The sequence below is a fragment of the Salmo trutta genome, chromosome 39, assembly GCF_901001165.1.
Source record: "Salmo trutta chromosome 39, fSalTru1.1, whole genome shotgun sequence".
Taxonomy (NCBI): domain Eukaryota; kingdom Metazoa; phylum Chordata; class Actinopteri; order Salmoniformes; family Salmonidae; genus Salmo; species Salmo trutta.
The window spans coordinates 11,584,151-11,608,789 of NC_042995.1; the positions used below are offsets into that span (position 1 = coordinate 11,584,151).

Below are 24,639 nucleotides of genomic sequence, written 5' to 3' on the forward strand. Positions count from 1 at the left end.
CTACCCTACCGTCCCTCCCCTGGTTGGAGTATACTACTCTACCGTCCCTCCCCTGGTTGCAGTATACTACCCTACCGTCCCTCCCCTGGTTGGAGTATACTACCCTACCGTCCCTCCCCTGGTTGGAGTATACTACCCTACCGTCCCTCCCCTGGTTGGAGTATACTACCCTACCGTCCCTCCCCTGGTTGGAGTATACTACCCTACCGTCCCTCCCCTGGTTGGAGTATACTACCCTACCGCCCCTCCCCTGGTTGGAGTATACTACCCTACCGCCCCTCCCCTGGTTGGAGTATACTACCCTACCGCCCCTCCCCTGGTTGGAGTATCCTACCCTACCGCCCCTCCCCTGGTTGGAGTATCCTACCCTACCGCCCCTCCCCTGGTTGGAGTATCCTACCCTACCGTCCCTCCCCTGGTTGGAGTATACTACCCTACCGTCCCTCCCCTGGTTGGAGTATACTACCCTACCGTCCCTCCCCTGGTTGGAGTATACTACCCTACCGTCCCTCCCCTGGTTGGAGTATACTACCCTACCGTCCCTCCCCTGGTTGGAGTATACTACCCTACCGTCCCTCCCCTGGTTGGAGTATACTACCCTACCGTCCCTCCCCTGGTTGGAGTAAACCAACAGACAACAATACTTCTACTGCTACATACAGCTATGTTCGCTCACATCTACGGTACCTGTAAATAAATATTATACATATATTGCCAATTTCCTCAAGTGTCTGGATTTCCACCCACAGCGGCCAACCCACCATTCATTCTGATCTGAACTCCAACGCTCCAATGTCCACAGATTAACTCACTTTTTCCACTATAATGGCGTTGTGCCATTTCACTTGGCAATACATGTCTCCATATTACTGTGATGTCATACGAAGGTCCTGAACATCCCTATTTGTAACATTTCTACCATATCGCCCTAAAAATAAATACTTTACCCCAGAGTATAATGATATTACCCACTGACTGATCGTGGTTTTTCAGATCCCTTAACAATACAGTTTGCAGGTCCATCTTAACCCTGATAATATGACGCCACAACCATTCCTGGACCTGACTCCAAAAGCGAGCCACCGATGGACAGTACCAGAAAATATATCCTATTGATTCTGTTTCCTCGTGGTAGAGTCTGCACAGGGCTGACTGTCCTATTGATTCTGTTTCCTCCTGGCAGAGTCTGCACAGGGCTGACTGTCCTATTGATTCTGTTTCCTCCTGGCAGAGTCTGCACAGGGCTGACTGTTCTATGCCCCATATATTGAGCATTCTTTTTGTAACAAGTATTTTGTATAATAGCTTATATCGAAGCGAATGGGACTGCAGTGTCAATAGTTTATGTCAGTTCATAGACCCGATGCCAAAGTATTGGGACCTCAAAAACCTGTTTCCAAATTACTTGCATTTTATACCGTATTGCTGTCAAACATTTTGACTAAGTGAAACTGATACATTTTTCAATTTATACTAATAATTTTTAGCCATTTCTGATTTTTAAATGGGAGAAAACTAGACAAATTGTTTAATTTCTTAAGTAATTGCCTCTTCCAATTTCGTGGCAGAGCCACGATGAGTTGGTTATCTTGTATTGTGTATACACCTCCATACACTGTTGTTAGTTGTGTGACATCATTTGACTGTTCTTGTTTACAAAGTCCTTCATAGATATTATACACATTTCTTACAAGAAAATATATATTTTTTAAATCTATCAGTACATTGGAGTTTAGCCATATTATTTGCTGTAATATTAGATCTGCCTTTTCTGGAGGATGACATTGTAGCCAACTCTGTATGACTTCATTTAAAAAGGAGGATAGTTTAAAACAGGGGTCCATTGTCAATCTACCCAAAATGTAAAGTTTTATTCTGAAAAAGGCTTCTTTCTTGTGTGTATCCATTGGTGTGATTTTAAGTTGCCCTGTCAAGAGAAACTCTTTCCACAGTCATAGTAGGAGTAAGGCTTCTCTCCTGTGTGTGTTATCTGATGAACTTTCAGCTCAGCTAATGTTTTGAAGGATTTCCTGCAGTCAGCACAGGAGTAAGGCTTCTCTCGTGTGTATCCGTTGGTGTGATTTTAAGCTGCCCTGTCGAGAGAAACTCTTTCCACAGTCAGAGCAAGCGTAAGGCTTCTCTCCTGTATGTATAGGTTGGTGTGATTTTAAGCTGCTCTGTAGAGAGAAATTCTTCCCACAGTCAGAGCAGAAGTAAGGCTTCTGTCCTGTATGTATTAGCTGGTGACAGTTTAAGGTATTCAATCGGGAAAAACTCCTTCCACAGTCGGAGCAGAAGTAAGGCTTCTCTCCTGTGTGTGTTCTCTGATGAACATTTATTGCAGATGATGTTGTGAAGCACTTCCCACAGTCAGAGCAGGAGTAAGGCTTCTCTCCTGTATGTATACGGTAGTGTGATTTTAAGCTGCTCTGTTGAGAGAAACTCTTTCCACAGTCAGAGCAGGAGTAAGGCTTCTTTCCTGTATGTATACGTTGGTGTGCATTTAAATGGACCAGTTGAGAAAATGTCTTCCCGCAGTCAGAGCATGAATATGGCTTCTCTCCTGTATGTATACGTTTGTGTGTTTTTAAGGTATCCAATCCGGAGAAACTGACCCCACAGTCAGAGCAGGAGTAAGGCTTCTCTCCTTTATGTATACGTTGGTGTGTTTTTAAATTGCTCTGTTGAGAGAAACTTTTTCCACATTCAGAGCAGGAGTAAGGCGTCTCTCCTGTGTGTGTTCTCTGATGAACTGTCAGAGACCTTGATGTTTTGAAGCTTTTTCCACAGTCAGTACAGGAATACAGATTATCTCCTGTGTGTATTTTTAGGTGCATTTCTAGTTTTGATAGAATTGGGAAAATCTCCCCACAATGTGGGCAGTGGTGAGACCTCTTCGTTCTGTGATCTTCCTGCTGTTGCTCTCTGGATGTAGAGAATGTCTCAACATGTTCTCCTGTGTGAACAACATCAGAAGAATCAGTCAGTTTGTGTGATATACATGACTTCATATCAGTAGGCTGCTCAATACAAAAGGGAATAAAACTAATTCTAAAAGTGGATAAGAGTTGAAGGCAAAAAGGGGCAAAAGGAGTGAAAATTAGGAGCCATATCATCCTCCACTCACTATCACAAGTTAGCAACCACCAGGGTTGGGGTCAATTCCATTTCTATTCGAGTCAATTCAGAAAGTAAACCAAATTCCAATTCCGAATGTTCCTCTTTTCAAAGGATTGACAATAACTGTCAACTCAGTGTTCAATTAACTGGAATTGCATTTTTTTTTTTTTTACGCTGACAATACTGGTATCAAACCATGCAAGTGTCAGTAGCATGAAATAACATCTACCTTCTCATTGAAACTGTTCATCATGAAACAGTTCTACAGCAAATTTTCATGTACAGTGGGAAGTTGGAATGAAAAACAAACTTTGTTGTGCAGTCTGGAGTTTCTCAGGGATGTGTGATGTCACAATTACAGAATTCAACCTGGCAGTAGACTGGGTCATAACTTATGGAGGTCTAACTTAAGATAACTTATAGATAGAACTTGCTGTTACCATGATTAACAGATTTCCCAATCTTCTCCTCCTCTTCTTCATCTTTAATGTTAACATTCAGCTCCAGTGTTTGACTGCAGTCTTCCAGCTTCACTGATGCCATCTCTGGATCCTGCAGTGCAAACTGGGCTCCACTGTCACAATAAGGACCCAGTGACTGTAGGTTTGGACTCAGTGTGGAAGGAGAGAGGCAGGCTGGGTTTGTCCTCACTGTTGATGTTACCGGCCTCAGACTTAATCAGAGTCGGCCTGTAGTAATAAAGACAAACCGACACAAAAGTTAGTCTTGAAAGTTCTGGCGCTTTCTTTATTCTCTAAAAATATTTTCCATTTTTTCTTGTTCAATTATCTAATTTCAACAGATCAGGTAGCTAAACATTGAAAACAAAACATGAATTCACATCAGACACACATACCTTAAATTACACAACGTAAGTGCACTTAATCTATAGTAGATTTCCTAAATGCATATAAATGACTCAAAAACCATTTAGTACAAGGTTGCAGTATGTTTTAGGCAGCACTATGTACTATTTTCCTGAATAACCTTGTCTTCACTGTATTATTTCACTCACAACCAATGGTTAGTGGTGGAAAAAAGTACTCAACTGTTATATTTCAGTATAAGTAAAAAGTAACTGCTATACATCAAATTCCTTATATTAAAGCTACAATATAACTTTTTGGGCAACCTGACCAAATGCACATAGAAATGTGAGTTATAGATCTGTCAGTCTCATTGAAAGCAAGTCTAAGAACCGGTAGATCTGTTCTGTGTGTGATATTTCTATGCTTCCCATTCCTTAGTTTAGTTGTCGTCTTTCACTTTTTGTTTTGTACACCTGAATAGAGGATAACTACCGCGCATTTGGAAAGAATTCAGACCCATTGACTTTTCCCACATTGTTACGCTACAGCCTTATTTGAAAATGGATTAAATCAAATGTTTTCCTCATCAATCTACACACAATACCAAATAATAAAAACCAAATGTATTAAAAACAAACTAACATTTTACATAAGTATTCACTCTGACAGAGTTCCAGAGTTCCTCTGTGGAGATGGGAGAAACTCCCCAAATACAGGTGTGCCAAGCTTGTAGCGTCATACGACAGAAGATTCAAGGCTGTAATCGCTGCCAAAGATGCTTCAACAAAGTACTGAGGAAAGGTCTGAATACTTATGTAAATGTGGTATTTCAGTTTTTACCTTATCGTTATGGAGTATTGTGTGTAGATTGATGAGGGGGAAAAAACTATTTAATACATTTTAGAATACGGCTGTAACGTAATAAAATGTGGGAAAAGTAAAGGGGTCTGAACACTTTCCGAATGCACCGTACAATATTTGTGGTTATGGAAAAGTTATTTCACAGCAGTTTAGATGGTACAATGATTCTCCACACCGCTTGTTTTGTCACAAACTGAAATCCGTATTATTCAAATTCATGCAAACAGGAAATGGAAGAGGGATTTCTGCATAACGCATCTTTAAGCAAACCAGACTGTTTATATTTATTATTGGACGGCCAGGGGCACACTCAGGCATCATTTACAAACGCAATATTTGCATTTAGTGAGTCTGACAGATCAGAGGCAGTAGGGATGACAACGCGTGAATTGGACCATATTGCTCTCCTGCCTGAGCATTCGAAATGTAACAGGTACTTTTGGGAGTCAGTGAAAATGTATGGGAGCAAAAAGTACATATATTCTTTAGGAATGTAGTGGAGTAAAAGTTGCCAGGAAATATCAATAGTAAACTAAACTCAGCAACAACAAAAAAGAAACGCCTCTTTTTCAAGACCCTGTCTTTCAAAGATAATTCGTAAAAATCAAAAAATAACTTCACAGATCTTCATTGTAAAGGGTTTAAACACTGTTGCCCATGCTTTATCAATGAACCATAAACAATTAATGAACATGCACCTGTGGAACAGTCGTTAAGACACTAACAACTTACATACGGTAGGCAATTAAGGTCACAGTTATGAAAACTTAGGACACTAAAGAGGCCTTTCTACTGACTCTGAAAAACACCAAAAGAAAGATGAGCAGGGTCCCTGCTCATCTGCGTGAACATGCATTAGGCATGCTGCAAGGAGGCATGCTGCAAGGAGGCATGCTGCAAGGAGGCATGCTCCAAGGAGGCATGAGGACTGCAGATGTGGCCAGGGCAATAAATTGCAATGCCCGTACTGTGAGACGCCTAAGACAGCGCTACAGGGAGACAGGATGGACAGCTGATCGTCCTCACAGTGGCAGACCATGTGTAACAACACCTGCACAGGATCAGTACATCCGAACATCACACCTGCAGGACAGGTACAGGATGGCAACAACAACTGCCCGAGTTACACCAGGAACGCACAATCCCTCCATCAGTGCTCAGTCTGTCCGCAATAGGCTGAGAGAGGCTCGACTGAGGGCTTGTAGGCCTGTTGTAAACCAGGTCCTCACCAGTCTTCACCGGCAACAACGTCGCCTATGGGCACAAACCCACCGTCGCTGGACCAGGCAGGACTGGCAAAAAGTGCTCTTCCCTGTTTTGTTTCACCAGGGGTGATGGTCGGATTCGCGTTTATCGTCGAAGGAATGAGCGTTACACCGAGGCCTGTACTCAGGAGTGGGATCCATTTGGAGGTGGAAGGTCCGTCATTTTTTTTTGCCTTTACCTCCCTTATCTCACATCATTTGCTCACATTGTATATAGTGTTATTTTTTTCTACTGTATTATTGACTGTATGTTGTTTACTCCATGTGTAACTCTGTGTTGTTGTATGTTGTCAAACTGCTTTGCTTTATCTTGGCCAGGTCGCAATTGTAAATGAGAAATTGTTCTCAACTTGCCTACCTGGTTAAATAAAGGTGAAAAAAATAAAAAATGATCTGGGGCAGTGTGTCACAGCATCATCGGACTGAGCTTGTTGTCATTGCAGGCAATCTCAACGCTGTGCGTTACAGGGAAGACATCCTCCTCCCTCATGTGGTACCCTTCCTGCAGGCTCATTTTTACATGACCCTCCAGCATGACAATGCCACCAGCCATACTGCTCATTCTGTGCGTGATTTCCTGCAAGACAAGAATGTCAGTGTTCTGCCATGGCCAGCGAAGAGCCCGGATCTCAATCCCATTGAGCACATCTGGGACCTGTTGGATTGGAGGGTGAGGGCTAGGGCCATTCCCCCCAGAAATGTCCGGAAACTTGCAGGTGCCTTGGTGGAAGACTGGGGTAACATCTCACAGCAAGAACTGGCAAATCTGGTGCAGTCCATGAGGAGGAGATGCGCTGTAGTACTTAATGCAGCTGGTGGCCACACCAGACTGTTACTTTTGATTTTGACCCCCCTTTGTTCAGGTACACATTATTCAATTTCTGTTCATCACATGTCTGTGGAACTTGTTCAGTTTGTCTCAGTTGTTGAATCTTGTCATGGTCATACAAATATTTACACATGTTAAGTTTGCTGAAAATAAACGCAGTTGACAGTGAGAGGATGTTTCTTTTTTTGCTGAGTTTACTTAAAGGATAAGTTTCCTATTTTAGGGGATGGTTGTAACACAGGATAGTTGTAACACTTAATATCGCCAATCAGGAACAAGCTAAAATCATGTGACTCACTGTGCACATGCTCAGTTTGGTCCTCATGTGAAGAAGCAAGACCCTGTGAAACTCTGCAGATTTTATTGAAAAACAAAATCTGAGTTTGACGTAAGAAAGACATTTTTGGGGCCAAATTTGTTTTTGTGATGGCATCACCTGCTTTGTAGTTAGATTCACCAAACTTATTTCAGGTTTATAACCAGTTTGTGTAGATATGGGGCGGCAAGTAGCCTAGTGGTTAGAGCGTTGGACTAGTAACCGAAAGGTTGCAAGAGCTAATCCCCTAGCTGACAAGGTAAAAATCTGTCTTTCTGCCCCTGAACAAGGAGGTTAAACCACAGGCTGTCATTGAAAATAAGAATTTGTTCTTAACTGACTTGCCTAGTTAAATAAAGGTTAAAAAATATACATTTGATGCAAGTTAGCAATGCTAAAGTTAACATGTAGCTAAAATTGAAGCTAACTAATGGCTGCAAGCATCAGGGTTGATTTAGAGAGATAAAACCAATACCAATTTGTAGCAGACAGACGTTCCTATTCACATTTTGAATGTACTAGCTCAAAATAATGAGACGTTGACAAAAAAAATGTAAAAGTGTTACAACCATCCCCTACAACAAATCAAATTTTTATGTACTTAAAAAAATGATAGAAGGTTTTTTGTGATTTCACATATTTTTGAGAACCTTACCCCAACCAGCAAATCGCTGCCTCATCCTTGTTTAGCAGTATGGAGGGCCCCACAAAAACACACAGAAAGGCTCCAAAAACACGCAAATACGTCCTTTTAGAAACGGCAAAGCTCTCAGGATAGTGATGTAGGTCTTTGGATGTTGTACACATGAAATTGTGTCGTTCTGAACATTATCCGCAACGTTTTATTCAATTTTGTTTTACGACTCGTTTGGGTGAGGAAATCCAATAATTCCTTCAGCTACTAAAATAAATATCTGCACTGACTGACCGCCATCTTGCGGGCACCCTCAGGTCTCTTCTCGTTGTCTGCTTGTCATCAAACAGGGGGACTACCGTAAACTACATAATAATGTGACAGACGCAAATAAGCACGCAATGTTATTTGTCTCCTAACGTATTGCACAAGTTAACTGCAGGTAGAAAGTAGTTTCAACGGTATTGAAAAAACATGCTGTGGCTTTTTCCAAGTATTCTGGTATATACGGAATTACGCTGAAGCCTAGTAACTACACAGACTCATTTCATAGAACTTCTTCACTGGCAGTTTGTCTACTTCACTTCTTTAGTCTACTCTGATCACTCCAGATAACCCAGTTGGTTATGGAAAATATAATTCACAGCGGTTTAGATGGTACAATGACTATCTACACAATGATTGCAAAATGTTCAGTTTGTGGCAAAACAAGCAACCAGCATATTGAGGAATTTTTGCACAGCGCATCTTTAAGCAAACCAGATGGCAGGATTTTCCATTTTTTTCTTTTTCTTTTATTTATTTAATTTTTATTTACGGATAGCCAGGGGCACATTCCAACACAGGCATAATTTACAAATGTAGTATTTGTGTTTGGTGAGCCCGCCAGATCAGAGGCAGTAGGGATGATAACGTGTTAATTGGGCCATATTGCTGTCCTGCCTGACCATTTGTAATGTAACTAGTACTTTTGGGTGTCAGGGAAAATGTATGGGAGTAAAAAGTACATATATTCTTTAGGAATGTAGTGGAGTAAAAGTTGCCAGAAAATATCAATAGTAATGTACAGATACCCCAAAAACGACTTAAAGGAGAAGTTTCCTGTTTTACAACAACTCAGTCACACCTTGCCTGTTTGATTTAGTGATATAATATCAATACTAATTTGTAGCAGACAGTTGTTCCTATCACATTTTGAATGAAGTAGCTCAAACAATCTCTGAGACATGTTATAACCATGCCTAGTCTCCCCCCCCCATTAAAGGAGAAGTGTCCTATATCACTATTTTTGATGTAAATTAAATTTTATAAAAGGGTTCAAACACTTTTTGTGATTTCACATGTTTTTGAGAACCTTACCCCAACCAGCGAATCACTTCCTCATCCTTGTTTAGCAGTATGGGCCCCCCCAAAAAACAAACAAAGGCGCCACAAAAAAACACCCAAATACATCCTTTTAGAAAACGGAAAAGCTCTCAGTATAGTGATGGAGGTCTTCAGATGTTGTACACATTAAATTGTGTCATTCCCGAACTTTGTCCGCAACGTTTTATTCCATTTTGTTGCGACTCGAGCAATAACACAGTCCATTTCACATTTAACTTCCAAAATAAAGGAAACACTTTTAGTAAATGAGGGATACAAAGTATATTAAACGTATATTGTGCTTCCACACAGGAAGTTCCAGACACTTGTAGAATCTATGCCGCGGCGCATTGAAGCTGTTCTGGTGGCCCAACACACTATTAGAATAGAATAAAACTTTATTGTCCAATTTTTCTTTGGCATCACCTTCATTAAAATAATCACATACACTCTTACATTTAAACCAGTCAGTCCATCATGTTGCATACAATAACAACTTAGAGGACATACATTCACTCACAAGGACTACTTGTTCCAACTGCACTAGACAGATAAGTACATATACCGATACATTTACTTTGCATTTAGTAGTCCAACAGCACAAGCGTAACAGTATTGCTTCCGTCCCTCTCCTCGCCCCTACCTGGGCACGAACCAGGGACCCTCTGCACACATCTACAACTGCCTCCCACGAAGCCGCGGCTCTTGCAGATGAAGGGAAACAATTACTTCAAGGTCTCAGAGCGAGTGACGTCACCAATTGAAACGCTATTAGCGGGCACCCCGCTAACTAGCTAGCCGTTTCACATCGGTTACACAAGGAACGAATGAATGTTTGAACACGTTCTTCTTGAACACGTTATTTTTGGCGGTGGGCATTCTGAAGCGCCGGACAGAAGGGAAACCTCTCGAACTGCGGGTGTAGACGGTGGGAGGGGTCGCCAGCGACAGCCAGTGCTTTCTTTTTGGTTGCATTGTGGAACAGACTGCTCAAATGTGCCTGTGGTCGACCAATTGCTTTGCTGGCTGTGTTTAATATTCTGGTCAATTTGCTTTTGCTCCTCACGCTCAAATTACCATACCAGACTGTCATATTGAACGTGAGGATGCTCTCTACCAGCTCAGATTACCATACCAGACTGTCATATTGAACGTGAGGATGCTCTCCACCAACTCAGATTACCATACCAGACTGTCATATTGAACATGAGGATGCTCTCCACCAACTCAGATTACCATACCAGACTGTCATATTGAACGTGAGGATGCTCTCCACCAGCTCAGATTACAATACCAGACTGTCATATTGAACGTGAGGATGCTCTCTACCAGCTCAGATTACCATACCAGACTGTCATATTGAACGTGAGGATGCTCTCTACCAGCTCAGATTACCATACCAGACTGTCATATTGAACGTGAGTACACCCTCTCCACCAACTCAGATTACCATACCAGACTGTCATATTGAACGTGAGGATGCTCTCCACCAGCTCAGATTACCATACCAGACTGTCATATTGAACGTGAGGATGCTCTCCACCAACTCAGATTACCATACCAGACTGTCATATTGAACGCGAGGATGCTCTCCACCAACTCAGATTACCATACCAGACTGTCATATTGAACATGAGGATGCTCTCCACCAACTCAGATTACCATACCAGACTGTCATATTGAACGTGAGGATGCTCTCTACCAGCTCAGATTACCATACCAGGCTGTCATATTGAACGTGAGGATGCTCTCTACCAGCTCAGATTACCATACCAGACTGTCATATTGAACGTGAGGATGCTCTCCACCAACTCAGATTACCATACCAGACTGTCATATTGAACATGAGTACACCCTCTCCAGAACATCCTGGCTGACCCCAAACCCCTTTAATTTCCTGATTAAGAACAGGCGTTAGCTTGCTAATTTAAAAATACAGTCTGCATTCTCTGTAAAACTCAGCGTGTTATCAATGTGTCCCCCTAGGTATTTAAAACACTCAACCACCTCCACTGGTTGGTCGTTCAGAGAGAGTGGTTGGGACATTGGCAAGTTGTTGCCATTGATGATCAGCTCCTTTGTCTTTTCCACATTGATATGGAGGGCGTTGACAAACACCATTCTTGAAGGTTGTTGGTCTGTTTAAAATTGCTGTCCCCATCTGACGTAGCATCTTTTTTATTATTATTAAAGAGTCCTACCAGAGCCATGTCCTCTGCGTACTTAAAAATACACTATATGTTGTAGTTTCCTTTATTTCTGCAGTTACCTGTAGCAGCAGGCTACATGGAAAATGGAATCGCTCGAGACGGCCCGAGTCGCAGAAAATGGAATATAACCTTGCAGGTAAAGTTCGTAATAAAACAACTTCATGTGTACAACATCATTATACTGAGAGCCATTTCTAAAAGGACATCTTGGGGTGTTTTATTACATTTTGTTCACGTTTTTTCAGGACCTCCATACCACATAACGACGATGAAGAAGTGATTTGCTCTTTGGGGTACATTTTTCTTAAACATGTGAAATCACAAAAATGGTGTCTGGACCTTTCTATAACATGCAATTTACATAAAAAAGGTTGTATTTTTACTTTATGTCACGCTTGTCGTCGGTGAAGGAGGACCAAAACGCAGCAGGTATGTGCAGGCTCATCTTGACTTTTATTAACTATCAAAATGAACACCAAAATAACAAACAGAAATACGATCGACAAAAAACAGTCTGGTAAGGCACAAGGCTAAACACAGAACAATCTCCCACAAAATACAAGACAAACACACCCAACTAATATAGGACTTCCAATCAAAGGCAACACCAAACAGCTGCCTTCAATTGGAAGTCCAACCCCAATTAACTCAACATAGAACCACACACACTAGACTAAACATAGAAATACATGAAAACCAAACAGTGCCCAAAAACCCAGGAATACTTATTCAAACACCCTTTTAACAAACACACCACCCTGAACCACATAAAACAAATACCCTCTGCCACGTCCTGACCAAACTACAATACTAATTAACCCTTATACTGGCCAGGACGTGACACTTTATTCATTTACACCACTACGAATTGTATTTCCTTATTCACGCCATAGTAACAATTATAGATAAAGATAGAAACAACGTGTCTGAATATTAGTACACATGTAGACACTGATAAACATTACATTCAGCTTCAAAACAGTAGTGCAACTGTGAAATTGTTTCTCTCTCCTGCACCGCTACCCCATTCGTAGACGTTAACTGCTTTAGTGCTTATTGACGATAGTATCTTCTGACCAGGGGAGTTTTAAGAGCCCCAAAACTAGTCTAAACATTAACACGCATCGCTTGCAGTACTTGTTTGGAAACATAAGAAACGTATCTTTCATATCAGCAAAATATCATTTTCAAAAAACAAGGTTAAGTTACTACACACCTTTATAGGGTTAGTGTTCCCACACGGTCCTATCGCCATGTTACAGCACTTGTTAACGGAAGACATAGGTACCCACCTGTCTGTTTGAAACATTAGGTCTCGTTGACATGAAAGATAAGGGGCATATCAGCATATGTTTCGAAAGCGATGATTATTTACGTTTCTCAACGTTAAAACACAGCGTCGGAATTGTAGTTTACACAGAGCCAAATATGGGCAAATGTAACAGCTGAAAACCCTACTTATGGAGACCGAGGCAAAGCCAGTTTCAGGTTGGATATTCGCGCTTTCAAACCACTTGCCACAGACTCCAAATAAGTGTCATGAAGTTGGAATAATTGCGCACAACATTGCACAGGTTTTATTTTCACGATTTGGACATTTTTTCGCTTTTCAAAGCTAATAAACATGTGGAAATGTGAACAGCATTTTGTATTCCTAGTTGAATTAGTTAGGCAGCGTAAACAAACTACACACTTTTTTTTACATTTGAATTTCAAAAGCTCCTTGGTCATGTGACCTACTGACTTCAAACAAGGTTCAGAATGTCCACTCAGCGTGCCTACACATTGCACATCCTTTTGTTTGTCCATTTTCATCTCACACAATGTTACATTAATTTGCCTGCTCTGCCCCCCTGAAGGACAGTGTCACTCACACACCAATTCACTTGGGCCTTCTCCTTGGGGCCTTCCTGACCTCCAGGCAGGCCCCCATTGACCTGGTGACCTCTGACTCCTGGCCTCTAGGCCTACACTCCTGCATGCCTGCCTGCCCTCTCCCTGGGTCTAAGAGTGTATAGCTTACTCCCTGGAACTACAGACCTCCAGGCCTCCACACCTACTCTCCTTACCCGGTCAACACCCCTCTCCCTTGGCCTTAGAGTATAGCTTACTCCCTGAAATTACTAAGACGTCTATAGTCCCGCTGTCAGGAACCACGTGCACCTGGTAACCCGAAACAGGCTCTGTGCTCCTGGTGACCCACCCACTTTTATCTGCTCAGTCCCCACTCCAACTTCCATGGCCTGAGTGCTGCCCCTAGCCCCAGAGTCCGTCCGGTCGCCCCTACTTGGACTCGGAGTGCCCCCCACCTTGATGGAGGCCTCCGTGTGCACCTGGTAACCTGAAACAAGCTCTGTGCACCTGGTGACAGAGCTTTTATCGGCTTAGAGACTAAATCCCTAACCCAACCTCCACGGCTTGAGTGCTGCCCCCAGCACCTGAGTCCGGCCACCCGTGCTCGGGCTCTGAGTGCCCCCCGCCTTGGCGGAGGCCTCCTTGTGCACCTGGTGACCTTTTGACTTCCACGGTGAGTCCCAACCTGACTCACAGTCCCACCAGATGGGCGACCACCACCTAGCCCCCTACCTATCCAGAGCCCAATGTCTTATGCCTTCTACCCGCCTGCCTGGGCTCTCTCACACTCTGTGTCTGGCCCCTGGCCCTTCTCCGTGCACCTGGTAACCCGTAAGTAAAGAAGGAGGATGGTGGAGGAAGACGCCTTCCGTCCCCGACTAAAGCTTGGATCAAGGGCTGACTTTCAATAGTGAGCTGCTCTGCTACGTACTAAACCCTGACCCAGAATCAGGTCATCTACAAGGGATTTAGCACCAGGTTCCCCACAAACATGCTGTGCGCATCAGGAGAGGGGCAGCAACTAATCCGGCCGCACCCCAACCCCGTCACGAACGGATCTACTCACCTGCCAAAAGGGTCAGGCTATTCCGGGCCAACCGAAGATCCGCGGCGCTATGGTATCATTACATTTAGGGGGGATTCTGACTTAGAGGCGTTCAGTCATAATCCCACAGATGGTAGCTTCGCACCATTTGCTCCTCAGCCAAGCAAATACACCAAATGTCTGAACCTGCAGTTCCTCTCGTACTGAGCAGGATTACTATTGCAACAACACATCGTCAGTAGGGTCAAATTGACTTGTCTCACGGTGGCCTAAACCCAGCTCACGTTCCTTATTAGTGGGTGAACAATCCAACGCTTGGTGAATTCTGATTCACAATGATAGGAAGAGCCGACATCGAAAGATCAAAAAGCGACGTTGCTATGAACGCATGGCCGCCACAAGCCAGTTATTGTTGTGGTAACTTTTCTGACACCTCCTGCTTAAAGGCCATAAATTCAGAGGGATCGTGAGGCCCCGCTTTCACGGTCTGTATTCATACTGAAAATCAAAATCAAGCAAGCTTTTGCCCTTCTGCTCCATGGGAAGTTTCTGTCCTCCCTAAGCTTGCCTTAGGACACCTGCGTTACCGTTTGACCAGTGTACCTCCCCAGTCAAACTCCTCACCTGCCACTGTCCCCAGAGCGGGTTGCACCCGGGGCGCGCCTCCCCGCCTTAACGGGTAATTGAAAAAACGATAAGAGTAGTGGTATTTCACCGGCGGCTGGGGCCTCCCACTTATTCTACACCCCTCATGTCTCTTCACAGTGCCAGACTAGAGTCAAGTTCAACAGGGTCTTCTTTCCCCGCTGATTCCGCCAAGCCCATTCCCTTGGCTGTGGTTTCGATAGATAGTAGGTAGGAACAGTGGGAATCTTGTTCATCCATTCATGTACGTCACTATGACGAGGCATTTGGCTACCTCAAGAGACTCTTATGTCCCGTCGTTTACCCCCGCTTTATCAAATTTACTCACTTTGACATGAGGGGGTCACAGCCACCCCGAAGGTGGTTTGACTGCGACCGCGAAGGGTAGCATGCTACGGTCAGATATCATCAAATTGACATCCATTCGAGTCACGCCCGGTATCATCAGAGGCTGTTCTGTCTTACAAACTGGACATCAGTTGCCGCTACTAACCTTCAGGGGACTTTAACTGGGTTTTTACACCCAATCAACATCAAGTGCCAGCGCAATACTTATAGACTTGAGAACCAAATACCCATCGCAGTATCTCGCGGCCCCATCGACCGGGTGTTGGAAGAAGCAACAGAAAATAATTATCCCCTTTCAATCATTTGCTTGCCCACTCAGCCCTCCGGGACAGAAACCTCTCCCCACATCGTAGGGCATGAGCCAGATCCATGCGATGCCCTATCACTGTGGGGCCAATGGGTTTAGTCTCCGCCTCAAGTCTAGTGAGCGTAGAGGAGACCTTCCCACCTACAATGTGGGGCCGGCGAGCGCCGTAGCTGGGGAGATCCACGAGAAGAGTCCGGCACACGTCCAGAGTTTCCGCCTCCAACCGCCGGAACCAACCCCCACCCCCACCGGTCCGCCGACAGTACCACCCCGACGAACCCCCGCACACAGCTCCTTGCGAGACCACGCACGAGAGACTGCGAGATGAGCCACACAATGAACTTACAATGGTGGCGAGAGGAGGGCCACGGTGCAACTGCTCCCCCAGCCGCGGCTTGAGCCCAGCCCCGCTTCGCACCCCAGCCCGACCGACCCAGCCCTTAGAGCCAATCCTTATCCCGAAGTTACGGATCTGACTTGCCGACTTCCCTTACATACATTGTTATATAACATGTCAGAGGCTGTTCACCTTGGAGACCTGCTGTGGATATGGGTACGGCCCGGCGTGAGATTTACACCCTCTCCCCTGGATTTTCAAGGGCCAGGGAGAGCTCACCAGACGCCTCCGAAACCATAACGCTTTCCAGGGCTTGGGACCCTCTCTCGGGGTGAACCCATTCCAGGGCGCCCTGCCCTTCACAAAGAAAAGAGAACTCTCCCCGGGGCTCCAGCCAGCTTCTCCGGGATCGGTCGCGTTAACGCACTGGATGCCTCGCGGTGCCCGTCTCCGCCGTTCTGAAAGTAGTTTGAGGTTGGTAGGTGACATTACCAAGGAGCTATTGAAATGATAAACGTTGAAAAATGTATGTAAAATCATGTGAGATGAAAATGGACAAACTTAAGGGTTTGCGATATAGAAGGGTAGTCAGCGGACATTCTGAACCTTGTTTGAGTCCAGGTCAACAGACGCCTCACTTCCTCAACTGGCAGCTTCATTAAATAGTTAAAACATCAGTCTAAACAGTGAAGAGGCGACTCTGGGATGCTGGCCTTCTAGGCAGAGTTCCTCTGTCCAGTGTCTGTGTTCTTTTGCCCATCTTAATCTTTTATTGGTCAGTCTTAGATTTGGCTTTTTCTTTGCAACTCTGCCTAGAAGGCCAGCATACCAGAGTCGCCTCTTCACTGTTTAGACTGCTGATGGTAGCCAGCACCACTATCACAAAATCACCAATAGAGACAACGACAGTGTCACATCAATGGTGAAAGGCTCGGGGTGCTGAAAGGACAGCGACCGTAATACCTGTGCATTCCATGGCGCTGAAGGAGACAGCAGTCACACACAGCATCAAGTAATGTAACAGAATAAGCAGCCAATTCATTCCAGTAGGCCCCATGAAGTCAGAACAATACAAAAAGCACAACCATTTCATTTCCATAATGGCATTTTATGACCATGATATGACATTTCTTGTAGTGACTGAGTAAGCCTAATTGTAAAAGTAAGCCTCTAAAGTGCCATCTTTATTATGAGGAGGAAACATTTAGACAGCCAGGACCATAGCCGCTCTGGCCAAGCTCTCACTGCAGTCCAGTGCCATGGATGGACATCGTTGAAGTTTGTCCTCGAGTAATTTAGGAGGGCAACTTTATTAAGGCCTCCTCACACAATGCTCTACAGAAAAAAGACAGGCTATTTTTATTGTTCACATTATTTGCATTGATGACGTATTGAAGTCAAGTGCTTCAACATTCAAATGCAGTTTGATGTACCACACAGGACAGCTTGGAAAAAGCGACGGTCGGTGGAACTCTGGCGCCACCAAGTGGACAATTGCTTCTGTTCCGTTGTGGCAGCAGAGATATTTGATACAAGATCAAATTTGAGGTCAATATTATTATCTCCAAATTGTCCCCCCCACTCGTGATATATTATTATTCCAATTTAGCTGTTAATATGGTTTTAATTAAACAACGCTTTCTCTAATTTCTGATTGGAGGGGGATGACCACGTGACTTTAAAACCTACAACTGTGTTACTTTGTAACAGTCAAACGTGGTTATTCCTGACGTTGATCAACTCGCAATCCATGCCACCATTTATTTAAAGCATTATCTTTTTTTATGGGGAAAAAAAGTATACCGAGCTAATTTTGGTGTAACCATCGTCGAATTTGACGTGTCGGAGAACGGCGACTTCCTCCCGAAAGCATTGCGGTATCGCTTCTCGGCCTTTTGGCTAAGATCAAGTGTAGTATCTGTTCTTATCAGTTTAATATCTGATACGTCCCCTATCTGGGGACCATATATTAAATTGATTTTTGGAACAGGGAGATGGAATAGGGGCTTGCTCCGTCCACTCCACGCATCGACCTGGTATTGCAGTACCTCCAGGAACGGTGCACCCCCTGACGTTGTAAATATAATGAGGCGATGTTTCGTTTTAGTTTGTTAGGAACATGATCTATATTGTACTTTCACATTGAGCAAGTTCATCTTAGTGTCAGTGATGGCTAGATAGTGCTGGTCAAGTCGGTTACCGTTATATTGACTGATAGCTGATGTGAATGGTGCGTTAATCTTTAAAAAAAGAAAAAAGTTTTCGTCACGTGCACGGGATACAGGGTGTAAACGGTACAGTGAAATGCTTACTTGCAAACTCTCCTCAACAGTGCAATTACACACGATCAAAAATATACACAAATAGCTAAGTAATAAAGTACTTAAAAAAAATGTATTTGGATATGTATACACAAGAAGACTATACAGTATAAACTATGAAATGTGCTAAAGTCATGTACTGGTAACATGGACTGCCTCACATACCGGTAACGTTATCTGATGTATTTGTCTGAAGTCATTATTTGATAGGCCTGCTATTTTCACAACACTCAAATATATGTCGTCAAATGTATACAAGGTTTCTAACTCATCTGCCTGTGTTAAAGTAACTATGTCTGTTTATCCCATTGATTCTATTTCTGACATAAACTTGATATAGTGTAGCAAGAGTTATTCCTTCGCTTACGGCATGATTACATATCATATAAACACAATACAGTCTCGGGAGCTAAGTAGGGTCGGGCCTGGTTAGTACTTGCATGGTAAACTGCCTGGGAATACCAGGTGCAGTAAGCTTTTTTGTCCAGCAGGGTGTACTCTTGTACTATTTAATCAGGGAGCAACTGCCTATGTATTACAGTTTCTCTCAATCGCCTACAATCAAAATTGCAAATCCGTTCATCAAAAGAACACGACTGCCTGCAAAATGATTGACACAACTATACTTATTTCTGTAGTGCAAGCAGACAGAACAGAAAGTTAGTCTGTCTTTTAAAAATCCCAGTAGATCCATAAATGTTCTTTGCAGTCACTGAATCATGATGCTCAAAACTGGAAGTACAAGATACAAAAGTGCACAATTATGGGCAGTTACTCTCCTTTTATGCATATTTCACCAAACAATTTCATGCACATCATATTTAATTACTGATAATTGAATCCTATTTGCACATTGTGTGCATGATTTATTCATCGTATCATCACAATGCAATTCCATGTATTCAATACAAAGGCTGGTTTGCTCATAGTTTTGTAGACTTTCCATTGGCGTACAGAAACACAATCCACAATAGAAATAAGTTAAGCTGAATACAACTGATATGAATGCATGGGCCTCAGTCCACACCAAAGCAAAGCTCTAGAATGGAAGGTCACATGTTGGAGATGATGACATAGGAGTCAACCAAAGTTACTTAGAGGTAACTCAACTTCATTCTCTGCATCTCTGAATATCTGCAATATTGTACAAATTAGACCGTCCCCATTAAGTAAGATCTTGAAACAGGTCAACATTATTAACAAGGGCGCAGGGCCAGACAGATTACCTGGACGTGTACTCAGAGCATGTGTTGACCAACTGGCAAGTGTCTTCACTGACATTTTCAACCTGTCCCTGACTGAGTCTGTAATACCTACATGTTTCAAGCAGACCACCATAGTCCCTGTGCCTGAGAACACCAAGGTAACCTGCCTAAATGACAACTGACCCGTAGCACTCACATCTGTAGCCATGAAGTGCTTTGAAAGGCTGGTCATGGCTCACATCAACACCATCATCCCCAGTCCATGCTCTGATGAATTGAGGCTGTTCTGAGGGCAAAAGTGTGTGTGTGTGGGGGGGGGGGGGGGGGGTCAACTCAATATTAGGGAGGTGTCCTTAATGTTTTGTACACTCAGTACACTCATACACTGAAAAAATATAATAATGCAACATTTAAAGTGTTGGTCCCATGTCTCGTGAGCTGGGTTAAAATATCCTGTCCCTAGAATACAAGGGTTGGATTTGCACTAACCATTAAATTGTCAGATAAATCATGTCTCAAATCTGGCTTATGGTTAACCTCATATACATTATCTATTTCAAATGTAGAACATACAGCTAGCTCAACAATAAGCAAATGATGTGAGTTTAGCTATTGTCTGCTGCTGATGTATAATGACAAGGGACACATTTATTGCACATGTCCATTAGGCCAGTAATGCCATCATACTGTAGACATATGGCTGCATTGGTAATGCATGCCATTATGATAAGCAGCTAAATGGATGATATCCTGAGACAGTGTGACAATCAAATAAAACCACTAAGAGAGAGATTACAACTGGACTAAAAGGTCATGTTCATTTGAGACAGCAACACAGAAACACAGACAAATTAGTGACAGATCCCCTTCACACCTTTTTATTGTAGAATTCTGGTCTGTAATTAATGAACAGTTAATCTTAATCTAGTTCATCTTGGATAATGTTTTCACGTTACAATTAAAACAAGTTTAAACGATTAATAAAAATGGAATGAATCAACATATAATTTCAATGTACAAATAAGCTAACTTGTTTGTAAATGTCAGACATCACCACAGGATATCTAAACATCATTACACATCAGGTGCATCCCTTCATGGCAGCAGTTTATCCATCTGCAAAATTGATTTTTTTTCAGCAGGATAATGCCCCATGCCACAAGGCTGGGATTGTCCAGGAATGGAAGTGTGGGAAGCATTGGAGTCAATAAGGGCCAGCATCCCTGTAGAACACTGTGGACACCTTGTAGAGTACATGCCCTGATGAACTGAGGCTGTTCTGAGGGAAAAGGGGGTGCAACTCAGTATTAAGGTGTTTCTAATGTTTTGTACACTCAGTGTCTATTGAGACACATTACAGACAAGTAGCAAAACAGAACTCACTTGACTGACAATTAAATGTATTTCAACATTGAAATAGGCCTATAGGCTACTGTTTATACACTACATTGACAAAAGTATGTGGACACGCCTTCAAATGAGTGGATTTGACTATTTTAGCCACAACCATTCCTGACTGGTGTATAAAATCGAAGTACACAATCATGCAATCTCCATAGACAAACACAGGCAGTAGAATGGCCTTATTGAAGAGCTCAGAGACGTTCAACGTGGCACCGTCATAGGATGCCACCCTTCCAGAAAGATAATTCCAATAGACGCCACCATAGAGAAGGCAATTTTCAAAATTCCAAAAAAGACAGTTTCGTTATCACCTTTGTGCCAAACATATCAATGGAATTTGTCCATGAATTGTCTTCAAGGCCAATTTTCTTTTCTTTCCCTCCACCCCCCACAAATCACAGCTAAAGTTATTAATGTTTTATATACATGCTATTACATGGAAGAGCTTGTGCTGCACGCAGAAGGAAAAACAATGGAAATCAATCACGTGCTCTCGTCCAGGACCTGCTCATTCAATGTGATGGATTCCTGACATTGGAAGATGAGACAGACTGACTGAAGTGAATGGATAGTCCAGGATCTGCTGTTTGTATGTGGCTGCTTTGAAAGTGAACTGTGTTTGTGTGTGATCAGGGCTGTATTCATTCCGCCGATTCTGTTGAAAAACGTTCCTTAAATGGAAGCAAACGAAACGAAGATAAACATATCGGAATTTGTCCAATAGAAACTCTTGTTTGCAACTGTTGGACGAATGATTACACCCCAGATCAGATAGATACAGGCAAGAGTGTGCAAGGCGGTATTGAATGTGTCAATGTCACCTTGATTACTCAAGTTTCTCTCAACCTGTGCACCTACGTTGTAAACTTTCATTCATAGGCTAGGTTGTAGCAACCTCTTGATGGGTAGAGGGAAAACTAGAGTATCATGTAGTAGCCTAAACCTATCGATGTTACATTGAGCTGGGTGAATGGCATATGAATGATAGTCATCCAATATGCTGTTATAGAAATAAGGCCATGCTCATAAAAAAAAAGACCTGTCCTCCCTTGTCTTAAAGGCACCGACCGCCACTGGCATTTACTAATGGGCTCCTGAAACCGGAACTAGCAAGATCTCAGCCTCCTTGAATAGGCGTATCTGACCGTGAGTAGATTACGTTCAAAACAACGTTTGGCCATCTTGGAGACTGTCTCTCGTTCTTATTATAACTCAATGCATTGCTTGCTTCCACCATTTTAATGTAGTCAACTGGGTGGAACTTCCAACTTCATTGGCTGATCCCTCCTGACCCTGTTGGAGTCATCTCCAACTGGCTCATAAGTAGGGATTATGCTGAGCCACAGGGCACAGGTCTATGGCCCGTGATGTAAACGGTGAACAGGCAAATGTGGCAAGGGCCCTTCACAAATAGCAACAGTAATCTGCACCTTTCGGTCATTTTGTCAACAAGGCAGCATGGTGCATCATCCAGAAACATCTCTTTTCCATCAAATATTTGTTTGAATTTCTTAAACCAGGTTTCATTGGGAAGGCAGATAAAGCTTTTTATCAAAATCAATAACTTTTTCATGTGAAAACACAGATTCCTACTCATTACTCCAAGTGCTTAATTACATCACTTCTGTTTGGAGCCGACTTTGCTGTGGGCTTTGAATGTGGCACCTGGCCAAAAACAAAACGAATGCCCTCAAATGTCACCCCATGCAAAACACGCCTATCCGGTAGCCCAGGCCAGATTAATCGAATCCCCTCAATGCCGCTGCGCATTCTGTCACAGACGCAATAATGACACAGATACAAAGATGAGTCCTCTATCTATCTCTATGGCTGCGCACCATTGTTCAGAATCTGTGCTGTGAAGACGATGCGTTTTGTCTCCGCTTCTATTCATTACTATAGGTAGGTAATAGCACGTTTAAACTATCTAAAATCGACAGAACATGTCATAACATGATAGATTACAAATCCGTCAAGGGATTGCCAGGTTTCTTATGTTACATTTGTGTCGTGATGAAAACGATTTTACAAGTCATATAGCTTGATATTTTGGGGTTGTCTGACTCAAGGTACACCATTTCGTCAAGGTAATTTAAAAATATTCAATTTATTTGAGATTTGAGTTCGTTTTATGTTATTGGTTTTGTGTATTTAAAAAAAGTATGACGAGCTGGTAAAATGGCGGCGCCCGCTGTCTGCGTTTTAAAGTCCAAATAGAAGACAATGGACCGATCATATATTTATGTAGTTGGTGCAGTATATTAACTAATATACATGGATTCTAACTTGAACCATTATTTATTAATTTACAATTGTACAATTTTTGCTCCCCGCATATATAAACCACTAACACAAGCTCGTAATTTTGATGACACCTGGTTAGTTTACTGCCTACTGTACATAGTAAAATGGTGCGCACCAAATTGTAGTTCACATTTTGCTGTGGAAAACGGCTGTGATGATTTTTCTTCAATATTCATCAGATATGAACACAATTACAATCTTTAGAGAATACAAATCTCATTTAATCAATTGCATGTGGAAAAACGTTATCAAGCCAGCAGCAGATGAAACAGAACAAAACAAAGTCTAGCTCACTAATTTTGCCAGCTAGAAAGAAATGGACACACATTTATTGAGAATCGGAGCAAGCTGCCCACCCAGCAAACTGTCTTTAAAAAGACGTTGAAAAGACGACTATGCCCGTTCGGTTTTGGTTGAAAGTGAAGGTTGAAAGTTGAAAATATGTATTTTTCATGTCGTTGAAAAGACGTCCATCTAGGCCCGTTTTGGTTGAAAGTTGAAAATAAGTGTTTTTCAGGTCGTTGTTTTAACGACTTGCAAAGAACATAATTTAAATGTACTTGTAGCTTATACACATGGACGCAGTAACCAAAAAATTGTCAATCACACTACTCATTACATTACTCCAGTATTTGCACAAAACATTCAGTCAAAGAATGCTATCTAGTACAGTGATAAGACAAAATACAGTTATGTTCAAATGAATATAATTAATTATATCCATCAAAATTATAGATATATTTCGGAAGCTAAACTGTTACACGAGGGAATGGCGCAAGTTGTCTCTTTCACTCCTCCCTAATAGACTATTATAATCACATTTATTGGTAAACTGAACACTGTAGCTTAATATATTTGTCAGTATGCGGAGATCGCAAGTCAATTTTTTTTACTTGAAATGGGGGAATGTTTAGCCGACTGGTTGCTCAGGAGATAAAGGCAATGTCTGATGTATGGAAGACATTTGACTTGCGCTCATAGAAAGAGGAAGGAGCCAGCGCTGCATTCTGCTATCTTTCTTATTGCTTGGTACAGTGTAAACAACACAAAATAAAATTATAGCTGTACCAGAGAGTTGATCTGTACTAATGAAAAAAAATAAAGCCTTTAATAATAATAATAATAATAATAATAATAAGGCCATTGTATACTGTAGGCTAATTATTCAAGAGAATGCTTGACTGCATTTAAATGCAGGACTAGTAGGCTGTGGCCAGAAAGCAGAACAAAACCAGCATAATGACATACTAGAGTCTAATGAAGAAAAAACATGGTAAAGCATTTATTAGGGCTAAAGCATAGCAAAATAAATAAAAACAAAATTTGATAAAATGTCACATTGGGCAGACCTTTATACATTTTTAGAACTTGCGAGTCAATAGGTTAAAAGGCCATTGAGGTCACATGATCACCTCATTCAAAGTGGCCAAGCTCCTAAAACCATTCTTCTCAAAAAGGGA

The 24,639-nt window shown here is 42.4% G+C and overlaps 1 non-coding gene and 1 pseudogene across 1 annotated transcript; one reads left to right on the forward strand and one right to left on the reverse strand.

Annotated features, from left to right (window-relative positions):
* Positions 1–1,327: 1,327 nt before the first annotated feature.
* On the reverse strand, positions 1,328–3,663 carry LOC115179550 (zinc finger protein 239-like; annotated as a pseudogene).
* A 14,161-nt stretch (positions 3,664–17,824) lies between these two features.
* On the forward strand, positions 17,825–18,015 carry LOC115179880 (U2 spliceosomal RNA). The gene has a single exon (XR_003873011.1). It is a non-coding gene; the product is annotated as a U2 spliceosomal RNA (small nuclear RNA).
* Positions 18,016–24,639: the final 6,624 nt, after the last annotated feature.